The sequence below is a fragment of the Myotis davidii genome, unplaced genomic scaffold (assembly GCF_000327345.1).
Source record: "Myotis davidii unplaced genomic scaffold, ASM32734v1 scaffold1703, whole genome shotgun sequence".
Lineage (NCBI taxonomy): Eukaryota > Metazoa > Chordata > Mammalia > Chiroptera > Vespertilionidae > Myotis > Myotis davidii.
Genome location: NW_006293780.1, coordinates 208215 through 219997, shown reverse-complemented (window position 1 = coordinate 219997; position 11783 = coordinate 208215). Strand labels below are relative to the sequence as shown.

Below are 11783 nucleotides of genomic sequence, written 5' to 3'. Positions count from 1 at the left end.
TGTCCTTGGGAACCCGGATGGAGCCCATTACCTGGGTTCAAAGCTCTCCCACCATGTCTTGCTGGCTGGCCTGGATTTCAGTTTCCTCGCCTGTAATGTGGACACCTGCACTCCCTACCTGTGAGGGCTGTGGGAAGCCTGAGCATGTCAGCACGTCAGGCACCCAGAGCACTCGGGGCTGATGGTCCTGGAGGAGACGGTGGACGTCTGCCGGACCTGCCCATGTTGGACCTGGCCACGTGTGGCCTGTCTCTCCCTGGAAATGGGCTGCGGGCTCCACTTCCTCTTGGGGATGGCGGAGGGGATGCCTTTCTAGGCCCTTCCTGCCCCGTCTGTCAGTAAAGCTGGCTGGGCTGCAGGAACAAGCGGCCCCTGGAGCCCAGCCCTGGCTTATTTCTACCTGGGACACACCCCATCGGAAGGTGGCCTGGGCTCTGCGGCGTGTCTGGGACTTGGGATGATGGGGCAGCAGTGACAGGTCATCGTGGCAAAGGGAAGAGAACTCAGTGAAGCTCCTTCAGGCTCTTGTTTCTGCCCCAGAGTGGCACGTGCCCTGGACGGTCACATTTTAGTGGCCGCACCGATCCTCAAGGCCATGACTGGCTGCAGGGAGTCAGGCCAGGGAGCCAGATGTGGACAATAATACAGCAGCCCCTCAGCACTCTTTTCTTCTAAAAACCAGGAAAGATAATGAAGCTGCCCCATAAGGTTGCTGTGAGGATTAAATGCGTGGCCATGCACGGTGCCCTCAGAACATGCCTGTGTGAGCGTACGCGCTCACCACTCTGCCCGAGCCTGGGTGCGATGACACGCAGAAAGCACTCAGCCAGGTGGCACACTTAGTGGCACTCCGTTATGTCGGCCCATTATCATTATTATGATGAGGCCAAGGCAGTAAGTACTGCTCTCTGCTGCCTTATCTGTGGCTGGAGGCCCCAGCCAACTTGAGAGTTCTTAGTCGTAATTGGAGTCAATGAGCCAGTGATTATGAAAGTGTCCCCAGATGGGAGCTGTGCTCTGCGACGAGGGTGGAAATGTGGACTGATTTTAGCTTAAGAGGCAGGGCAGGGCAGGGCAGGTGTCGGGGGTCCTGGGAACCCCTTACCTGGGCCTTGCTTGCCCACCGGCCACACAAGGAACGTGCGGGATGGCATTGGGGGCTGTGATGGCCAAATCAGAAGGCGTTGCTGGGAGCAGTGGGATCACCTTCAAGGTCACACTCGTTTTGCTCCTGACCCCTAGGCTCAGCTGTGCTGAAAGCCCGGTCAGCCTCGGGTGTGTGCTGAGCAGCCAGCAGCGCAGGTCAGGTGTTGCAGGGGTGGAGTGGGAGTAGAAGAGACAGAAGTTTTCTTGTTCTGGGTTTCCTAATCTGATCAGGAAGATAACATCTAAACCCATGAAAATTATGAGTTTCAGTCCCTCTTGGGGGCGGAGCCTGGCGGCCTGTGGGCCTCTTGGTGGGTAGAGTCAGATTAAGAACTCCAGGCGCCAGGTGGTTACCATGGAGCCAGGGAGAGGCCACTGTTGTCCAGGCACATCCCAGGCGGCCCCCTCTGCTCTGGGCACTTCAGTCTCTCACCTCATTTGGTGCTTATACCAATCCCTGGGAAGGTGGGGTTACTTCCCCATGTTTCCCCTGAGGAGACAGACCCCGGGATGTGAAGTCACTTGCCCAGGCTCACTCAGTAGAACCCCACGTGTGCTTTTTCCAAATACGCCTCAGAGGACCTCTGGGCGGTGAGGGCCAGTGACGCAGGGTCAACTGAGGAGCTCACCGTCAGGGACAGCAGCCCCTCAGCACTCCGGCAGCTGGTGCCACAGGATGAAACGCTGGCTGGCAGATGCCAGGGGAAGCAGAGCTGGGCATATGCTGGTCCTGGCCCCAGAGGGCGGACCCTGTCCTGGGGTGGCCATGAGGTCAGCCTCCCCGTGATGCTGCCCTGGGTCACGAGGCCACTCCTCCCGTGGAGGGTCAGTGCACAGACGTCCATTGTGTTCCCAGGCGGCAGGTGGTGGCTGTGATCCTTCTCTCTGCCTGGGAGGTTGGTGCCACTTTGTGCCATTAGCCAGCTGCAGGGCCTTTCCTGTGTGGAGAGAAGACCACGACTTTATGACCCTGTCACCAGCCTGGGGCAGCGCTGGACTTTGTACAGCACTGGGTGGTGTGTATGTGTGTGTGCGGGTGGGTGGTGGCAGGGGGCGGGGGAGGGCCTCCATGGAAGCTGAGCCCTGGCCCAGCATGCCAGCTGCAGTCCCTCCGTGAGTGTGTGTGTGTGTGTGTGTGTGTGTGTAGACGGTCAGGCTTCTACAGCACAGGGTTTCAGAAATACTAATGTTTATTAACAGTACATTTTCCCAAACTTGTAAATAGAACCTGTATATACATTATTTTAGGAATCTTTATCCTTGGCACTGTTGACATGTTGGGCCGGATCAGCCTATATTGTGGGGAACTGTCCTGTGCATAGTAGGTTGTTTAGCAGCATCCCTGGCCTCCACCTACTAGGCGCCAGTAACACCACCCCCAATTGTAACAGCCCAAAGTCTCTCTGGACATTGCTGACTGTCCTCCTGGTCGGACCCCTGCATTTCCCAGAGCACCCCAGCTCTGAGGGCCTCACACGTTAATCAAGCCACCCTCACTGGGCACAGGCCTGGGTTTTGGAGAACTGGGCCTCTGACCGAGGGGTCTGTATTCTCGGGGGTTCTTCACTGGAGTGATGCCTGCAGCAGAGAGGTCGCCCTCTGCCTTTCTCCTCCTGCCCTGATTTGGATCCATGCCTTCCTGCTTGCTTCCTTGCTGCCTGTGTGGGCTGTGTGCCCATGATAAAGCCCAGTGTGGTTTCCTTTGACCTCATGTCATAGCTCACAAAGCCTCCCACCGGCCCAGAGTGAAGCTGTGAGCAGCCCTGGTCCTCCTGGGCCAGACAGAGCCAGGCCTGAGGATCTTCTCTGAGCCCCTCCCTGCACAGTCCACACTGGCGGGGTCTGTGCCCCTGCCTGCCTCGGCCCCCCCACTCCCTGGCTTCCAGCCCCTGACCTGTCCATGTCTCTCCATTGATATGTGAGATGGTTCATCAAATAACTGTTAGGTCATCCATTCAACAAGTCTTACTTGAGCACTTGCTGCATTCCAGGAATCATAAATGACATTGCAGGTGCAATGAATAAGAGACCAGGTAGACCCCGCCCCTGCCCCACGAGTTTGTGTGTGTGTGTGTGTGTGTGCTCGGTACGGGGAGGGGTTGGGATGGGGCAGGGGTGATGCTAACAGAACACAAGCAAATGGAGGAAAAAGTAACACATTCTCTGATTATGTTGTTAAGTTCTAGGAAGAAGAAAAATCTGGGGAAATGGAATCACTTCCCCACTTTTTGGGTGAGGAAATGGAGCTCCCTGGATGTTAAGTCACTTGCCTGGGTTCGCTCAGGAGCTTTTTCAAATATGCCCCCCAGGGGCTTTGGCCAGCAGCTAACAGCCCCCGGGGCGTAGGGACCCTGTGATTCAGGGTCACCTGAGGAAGAGAAAGGTCACCATTTGGATTATGAGTCAATGGGGAGTTCTGATTACCTCACTCTACAGCCTCTAAGGGGTAGATACCAGCTCAGAGGCTGAAAGTTCTTGGGAAGCCAGGGGAGATTGGGGAGCAGGCCGAGGGGGCAGCATCTGTCCAGGCCGCTGGGCATGACGGGCACAGAGGCCCGAGGACGTGGAATAAGCTGGTGCAGCCGGAGCAGAGTGGCCGGGGGAGCATGTGCAAACTGAGCATGCTCAGTGGCCTCCGTGAGAGGAGGCTGAGGTCTGCGGCACCAGGGTCATGGCCAGGGTTGCCCTGCCAGCAGGAGCCCTCTCTGTTCTCGTGCAGCCAGAGCGGTGGCCTCTGGCCGGAGCAACCCTTGGTTGGTGCGGAACTCAGCAGCTCACTGCAAGCACGGCTGTGGTTCCAGACAGCTCCTCGCACTGCTGAAAGCGTGGGTGCCCTGAGTTCTGGCTGTCATGCTTGCACACCCCTGAAGCAGGCAGGGAGCCTGGGGCCTTGGGGAGGACTCCGCTGGCTCTGGGAACTGAGAGGGGGACTGGCTGCAGGGTGGGGCGGGCCAAGGGGGCCTTTGGCTGGATACTGGGAAGCAACGGCGGGCGGGGCTGCTCACAGGCCCACCTGAGCAGGTGTGTGGAGGAGGTGTGTAGCGGCTGAGACGGGCGCTTTAGGAGTGAGGGGTTGTGCTGAGCTGGGGTGGAACCAGGTAGCCCCTTTCTGGTCCCCACATTGCTCAGCTGTCTGAGCCAGATGACCATGGAGACCCCCTTCAGCCCTGACATGGCCCCTGACTGGACATGCCAGCCCGGCCTGGCTGAGCGTCAGCCTGTGAGGAGATGCCGTCTCGTAACCAGCTCCCAGTCCTGCACGCCCCTTCCCCCGCTCCGGAGGCTGTGTGTGGCCTTGGCGTCCCTCAGTTTGCCCGAGGACCTGAATAGTGGGTGGCACTGTAACAGGGCATGTGACGTTTGTCAGATGAACAACCTGACTGGGCACCTTGCCCGCCTGCGGGGATGGGAGATGAAGACACCTATGAGTTTGGTGCTGGAACCGGGGGGCAGAAAGGGAGGCATTGTTTCAGTGGGGGCCTGGCAGAGACGGGGGAGAGGTATTTGCCGTCTCAGATAATAAAGTGTGCAGTTTCCTTCCCGGCCTCTCTTCCACATTCTAGGCTCTATTTTGGCAGGAGCTATGTTTTTTTCCTGGACTCTCCTGTCACCTCTGTGGGACCAGGGTTTCTCCCAGTCCTGCTGACGCTGCTTGCTGGCTGGCTGAGCCAGGCATGTGACACCTCAGGTGGTCTTGGCGTGTGAAACCCAGGTGGATGCGTAGTTGTGGGCGGTGTCTGCCTTCACGTGGGGGTGCCTCTGACCCAGAGGCCACCAAGGCTCACTGGGGCGAGTGTGCAGAGTAGCACCCGTTGTCTGTCTGGGTGCTCACGCCCAGCCACACAGGCACCCTCTCTACATTCCTGCATCTGGACATGGTGAGATGTGTGTGTGGGGGGGGTGTCTCTCTGGGTGCTCCAACCTCGCCTTGTCCTTCTGAACCCCTGTTATGTGAGCCTTGCGCTCTGCAGCAGGTTCTGCCTCGGGGAATCTTCCTCCGCCCTCCCTTAAAGCCCCCGTTTCTCCCACTTCCAGCCCAGCCTGGACGGTGAGTTTTACGTCTGCCCAGGGACTGATCCTGGGAGATTCATTAGGTGTGGCTCCTAGCAGTCCCAACTGACTGACAGTGGTAACAGACAGCACGCGCATATAGAACAGATTCGAGGACAGTCTCCTCCCGGTCTTGCCTTGGGCAGCCGTTGGTTCCGGTGGCCTTGAACCTTTGCAGGTGGTTCTGTGTGTAAACAAAGCTGGTCTTCCCTCCCCACACGGAGCCATGCACGCTGCCTCTGGGAAATGGTTTCATATTGGTCAGGCTGTTCCATTCTTTCGAATGGCGGTATGAGATTCCATTAAATGTCCTTTTCTTAACCAGCTCTCTACTGAGAGACACTTAGGACATTTCTGATCATGTTTTACAAACTTGCTGCAGTGATCAAATATCCTTGTGTGGCTATTCTGTGTGCACGTGTGGGGAATTCTGAGGCATGAATACCTGGAAAGGCACACGCTGAGTTTATGCATTCTTAACTCAGGCTGCTGCCCACATTTTCTCCATAGAAGTAGGACCAGTTGAACTGCCACCCACCGAGGGCTGGTCCAAGCCCCACCACTGATCAGTTTCATCCGCACGGAGGCGCGGAGTGTGGGAGAGCGTCAGGGCCCCGAGAGGGGCGGCACCGGTGCCAGGCGCACCCAGCCTGTTCGGACCTTGAACCTGGCCGCCCTGCCTGTCCGGTGCTCTAGTGCTCACTCTTCCCGCTTGTCTGCTAGTCCCTGTGCTGCGAGGCCCTGACACCCGGCCTGAACTTGTGGGTTAAATAGTGATCCGAACAGCAGACGGCGATGGGAAGATTGCACTGTAATTTTCCTCACTCCGGCCCTGACAGTCACAGCGATGGTGTTGTGCCAAAGGCCTGGCAGCCTCAGTCCTCTGAAGGGGAAGCCCTGTGTACGTGCCCCAGGCCAGCACTGCATCGGACGCGCTGCTCTGGCCTTGGCCCTTCCAAGTTCAGTCCTTGGGCTTACACACGGTTCACGGGTGACTGCAAAAGTCGGCGCTGGCCCATCATTCCTGGCTCAGGTTCCTGTTGTTTTAGGATCAAATCCAATCTCCCTGGCCGGTCTGTCTCCAGCTGTCTCTCCTGCCTTCTGCCTTGTGTAACTTTCCAGTGAGACCTCTGTCCACCTACCCATGCTGGGCCCTGTCCACCCTGCCTTTTTTTAAAAAAAATACATTTTTATTGATTTCAGAGAGGAAGGGAGAGGGAGAGATAGAAACATCAATGATGAGAGAGTCAATGATTGGCTGCCTCCTGCACACCCCACAGTTGGGATCAAGCTTGCAACTTGGGCATATGCCCTGACCAGGAATCAAACCGTGACCTCCTGGTTCGCAAGTCGATGCTCAACCACTGAGCCATGCCAGCGGGGCTCCCCCCTGCCTTTGCTTTTGCTGTCCCCTTTGCTTGGAATGCCTTTCCTCCTTCGCCCCTCAGAAACCCTCTGTCTCCCCACCCTCGCACCCACGGGCATTCCCATGTGGCAGCATTCCCATGTGGTAACTCTGTTACCAGCAGGCACCCATGTCTCCCACCTAGGAGCCCCCAGTGAGGGTGGGCAGAATGGGGCTGCTCTGCAGCTGAGAAGAAGATGCCCACGCACACACTTCTTAGGGCTCTCACTCCTCCTGGTCTCCTGCTCCGGAGGCCGCAGGCGGAGTGCTCAGATGCTGGGCACCTCCCTGGAATGCACAGGAAGGTGGGTTAAGACCAGGTGCCAGCTGGTGGGGAAGCCTACTCTCCCAAGGAGCGATTTCAGGAAAGCTAGAGAAGCAGCATGTGAGGAGATGCCCTCTGCATGCCAGGCTGAGCCTGCAAGACACGGAGGGTACCTTAGGCCTGCACAGGACAGTGTGGGCCCTGACATGGAGCCCTTGTCTGTCACGCGTGTGCCTGTCCTGTGGGCACAAGTCTCCCTTCCCTGCCGAGATTGGGTCCTGGGTAGTCATTGCACTGTGTAGCTGTAGTTTCTTTTCCACAGACATAGAGTGAGTGGTGGAGGTGGGATTTGAACTCGGAACTTCTACCTGCATTTCCTATTGAATGAGAGCAAATCCTTGCATCTCAGTCCCTGCTCATTTCCTGCCCATAAACGGAAGTGCAGAGGAAACAGTATCGCTGATGTTCATCCCAGTCCCCTCGTTTGGCTTCAGTCAGCGGGGTCCACTGTGACCCTCCTACGCATCCGACATGTGCCAACCCTGGGGACCCTGCGCGTCCTTCCCTTGGTGCCACGTGGATCCTCATCCGGGAGGCCACTCGTGTCATTTGTTCACTCTGCTGAGAGGAGTCTGTCTCTGGGTCCAGGGCTGGGAACAGATGCAGAGACTTCGGCCCAGTGTGTGCTCCTTGGGGTGGAGGAGGAGCAGATGGGGGCACAGCCTCAGCTCTGCCACTGCACGGTGTGACCTTGGGCTAGTTTCCACTTCCTTCTCCTTTCTGAGAAGGAACCCCTGGGTCATGCAAGGTCTGACCATCTGAGACCGCCTCTGGGAGAGGGAATTGCAAACTCTGTCCCACTTTCTCTTGCTGCACTGGGTGCTAACGTCTGACGCAGGGGATCGAAGGGCCCCTAGAACAGCGTGACAGGGTCTCTCATGGTTGTGCTTGCATAAGAGTTGCTCCGTCCGTGTCTGCTGAGATAATGGCCCAGGAAGCCATCAGAGACCCGGTGCAGGCTGCTTGTTCCACGGGGGTCTGGGCAGTTCCCAGCCTTGTCATGCTGCTCCCACCAGTGGCTCCAGCTTCGGTTCTCTCTCTCCCACTCTAGACTTGTGTGACTGAGTGAGTACAGATGAGGACTGAGGCTTATGGAGGCCCAGCATTTCAAGGACGCTGTAGGATTTTACCCCAGGTCTGGCGGCCTCCAGCTCCTATGCACGTAACCTCTTCCCAGCATTGGCCTCACCTGACGGAGGAGGAAGCCAAGGCCCAGACAGAAGGGGCTTTTAGCCCAGCTGGCATGGCTCAGTGGTTGAGCATCGACCTGTGAACCAGTGTTCAGGAGGTCATGGTTCCATTCCAGTCAGGGCACGTGCCCAGGTTGCTGGCTGGATCCCCAATGTGGGGTGTGCGCGGGTGACTGATCAATGATTCTCTCTCATCTTTGAAGTTTCTATCTCTATTTTTCTCCCTTTCCCTTCCTCTCTGAAATCAATAAAAATATATAGCTTTTAAAAGGGAGCTTCTTGCGCTCTGTGTGGTGCCCCTCCTTCATCCCACAGGGGAAATTTCATTTCCGGCGCAATTTGTCAAGTTGAACTTCCCAGTCCTGCCAGAGGTTAGAGGTTGGGCTGTGCCTGGCTGGGCTCTTGGGCACATAGCCCAGCGGGCAGCCTTTCGCCTTCTGGGTCCTGAGTGAGGTGAGGTGAGGTGAGGCAGGTGGTGTCCTGGAGTCACAAAAGCACCTAATGTCGATGTCCACTTTATTGTTTCTTTTCTTGCTTGTGCTTTTGGTATCACAGTGAAGAAGTGAGTGTAGAATTCGAGGTCAAGAAGATTGACACTGTGTTTTCTTCTAAGAGTTCTGTAGTTTTAGCTCTCACCTCGTAGGGTGGTGTGTATGTTGTGAGTCCCAGGTCAATGCAGCTGTTGTTATTATAAAATCACTAGTGGCCCAGTGCACAGATTGATGCACATTGAAAGGAAATTAATTAGAATTCCTGGGGCGGCGCCACTGCTAGAAGGGCATCTGTGGAGTGAACAGGGTCCCTCCAGCAGGTGGGGTCTCTCAGCCTGGCCTGTGGGGGTTGGGCCAAAACCTGCTCTCCGACATCCCCACGAGGGGTCCCAGATTGTGAGAGGGCACTCTGCAAAGTTGCTGTCAGTAAACCAGATTCGGGGCCAATGGTGCCCCAGGAACAATGTAACCTATGGCCGAAGGAATTGTGCGGCCCCGTAAGGAATCGGGCTCCCTCCTCTCCCTCCTCTCTGGTTCCAGGATGCGACACCGGAGAACCACCGCTGCCAAGTCACCACAGCTCAGCAGCTCCTGTATTGAGCACCTGCCCCCTGGTGGTCAGTGTGCATCCTCGGTGCCGGACAGTCCCATGGTCACTTAGCCTTTTATATATATAGATTATCAATTATGATTATTATTTATTTTCTGTGATCGGGATTCCCATCTGGGTAGGATGAGTCTTGCTCCTTCCTGAAAGATAGTGTTGGTGTCTGACCCTGCTTCTGGCACAACCAGGGGTGATGAAGAAAGGGAAGATCTGATTACCGAGTCCCCTTCCCCATTTTCCCTGAAACTTGTCATTAGCTTAACCAATGGACACAAGATACTGGGGGTAGGAGAGGCCGGGGGAAGGTCAGTGGGGAAAAAAAGGAGACATATGTACTACTCTTTGCAATACTTTAAGCAATAAAATAAAATTAAAAAAAATACATTTCAAAAAATTCAAAAAAACAAAACTAACTGAGAGGAGAATGCTGCAGTGCCCTCCTGAGCACCATCACCCAGCGTCACACATTAGCAAATTCTGACCCCCGCGTTCCATCTATGCCGCACCTGTTCCTTTTGAAACAAGTACCAGACATCATATCTAGGCTGTAAGTAGTTTTGTGTGCACCTCTGAAAAATGAATCACCACTTTCTAAAAAGGGATCGCAGTGTTTTTTGGGGGGTGGGGGCAGAGCCCCTGTTACCTCCCGAGAATCCAAGGGCAGGAACTGTGAGTGGCGCCTCGCCTTTGCTGTGTGAGGAGCAGGTTGGCTGGCTGTGGCGACATTGGGGCCTGTCAGGACCTGAGCTGTTCACAGAGGGGTGCTCCCTGGAGCCTCCGCTGCTGTGGGGTGGGGTTGTGTCCTCACCAGGCACCAGCAGGAGGGTCGGCCCATCCGAGGTGCCGAGCTGGTGGCCTGACCCTCTGTCTGCTGGGTGGGCCAGGCAGGATGAGCTCAGAGAGTCCATGGGTTACAGAATCATGAGAATCCTTTCATATACATGATCTCCTGTCGCCCACCGCACTTCCCTGAGATAGTTTTTATTATTTTATAGACAAGGAAACAATCTTGGACATTACTTGTAGTTTCTTTTTCACAAACATGGAGTAAATGGTGGAGGCAGGATTTGAACTCAGAACTTCTACCTGCATCTCCTATTAGATGAGAGCAAATCCTTGCATCTCAATCCCTGCTCATTTCCTGCCCATAAATGGAACTGCAGAAGAAACAGTATCTCTGATGTTCATCCCAGTCCACTTGTTTGGCTCAGATTCTCAGCGGGGAAACCTTGACTCCTCTAGTACTGCAGAGGGACCGGCGCCTCTCGGCACCACCATCCTATAGTATCCCTATGGGCTTGGGCTTGGGCTTGGGGTGCATCTGCTGGTCGCTGCTCCTTTGTCCCCTCAACAGTCGGCATTCTCCAGACCTCCTCCTGGCCCTGCTGACCCACGGCTGTGTTTCTGCTTTTCCAAACTCTGTCCCGTCTGCTCAAGGCCAGGCCCTCCTTGTTAATCTGGGATCCCTTCCTCGGTGTTCTCCGCAGGCCCTCGCAGGGAGCGTGTTTACCCTTTGCCATGGCGACAGTTTGGCCCTTTCCCTCTGAGTGGTGATAAAATGGTCCAGGGCGCTCACCCGGCCAGCAGTTGGTTTGGTAATTCTGAGAGACTTGTGAAAAACGTGTGAGGCCTGGGATACAATAGATAAGCTGAAATGCTTGCAAGAAAATCCACTTGTGGATAGTGGGGTGACTGGAAAAGCTCTTTCTTTGCCCTCTCTGTCCTCGTCCCAAAAGAGATCAAGTTTAGGAATAATTCCTCTATGAATGTGGATGCTTTCATCCCGGGTCAAAAGCTGGTTGGCGCCTGCTTGTCACATATTTTCCCTTTTCTCTAGCTTCTTCCCCTCGTGAGTTTGGCTTAAATTCCTGTCTTAATGGCTCTGAGTTCCCTCTTCAGAGGTCACTGCCCTGAGGCATAAAAGTGGAACCAGAATCGCCAGCTACTCGGTGCTCTTCCTGGGAAGGGGTCATGTTTGAGGGGGAGGCAGTAGGAGGGCCACGTTTTGTGTGACTCAGTAGTTGGGGGAGGATAGGGCCAGCCCATCAACAGGAGCATCTCTGCTCCTGCCTCCTTATTGGAAGGCAGGAGGGTGTGTGTCCCTGCCCTTGCCTGTGATGCCTCTCACACGCGGCTGTCTGTCCTGTTCTAGAACAGCCCCTGCGTGGTCTTGAAGTCTGCCTTGCTTTTCTCCAGTGTAGACTCGAGTCGGGTGAGGACACCGAGATCCAGATAAAAGTGGCTTGCCCACGGTAACACTGGGAGGTGACAACAGGGGAGCCTGGTTTGCTTGGTTTCTTCCTCTACACCAGGCACTGCCTGTGTGTTGGGGGAGAGGGGAGCAGTTGAGTGCTTTTAGTTCATAACCCAGAATACGAACTCCTCGGCTAGGGCTGTGGATCAGTGGAGCGCAGCCTAGGAGGCGTTGGCTCATGCGCGTCTGCTGCACCCGCACCGTGCCGAGGGCTGTCGATGGAGTGGGGTTTGGTGAGTGGATGGCCTTTCAACATGAGGACACTTATGTGATTTCATACGTACGTGTGAATCCTCGTGTCTCCTTGGCAGTGTT

General features: G+C 55.7%; 1 long non-coding RNA gene across 6 annotated transcripts in view; it reads left to right on the top strand.

The window, feature by feature from the left end:
- Positions 1-11783, top strand: part of LOC102764656 — a 76820-nt gene that overhangs the window by 55553 nt on the left and 9484 nt on the right. The gene's annotated exons all lie outside the window — the stretch shown is intronic.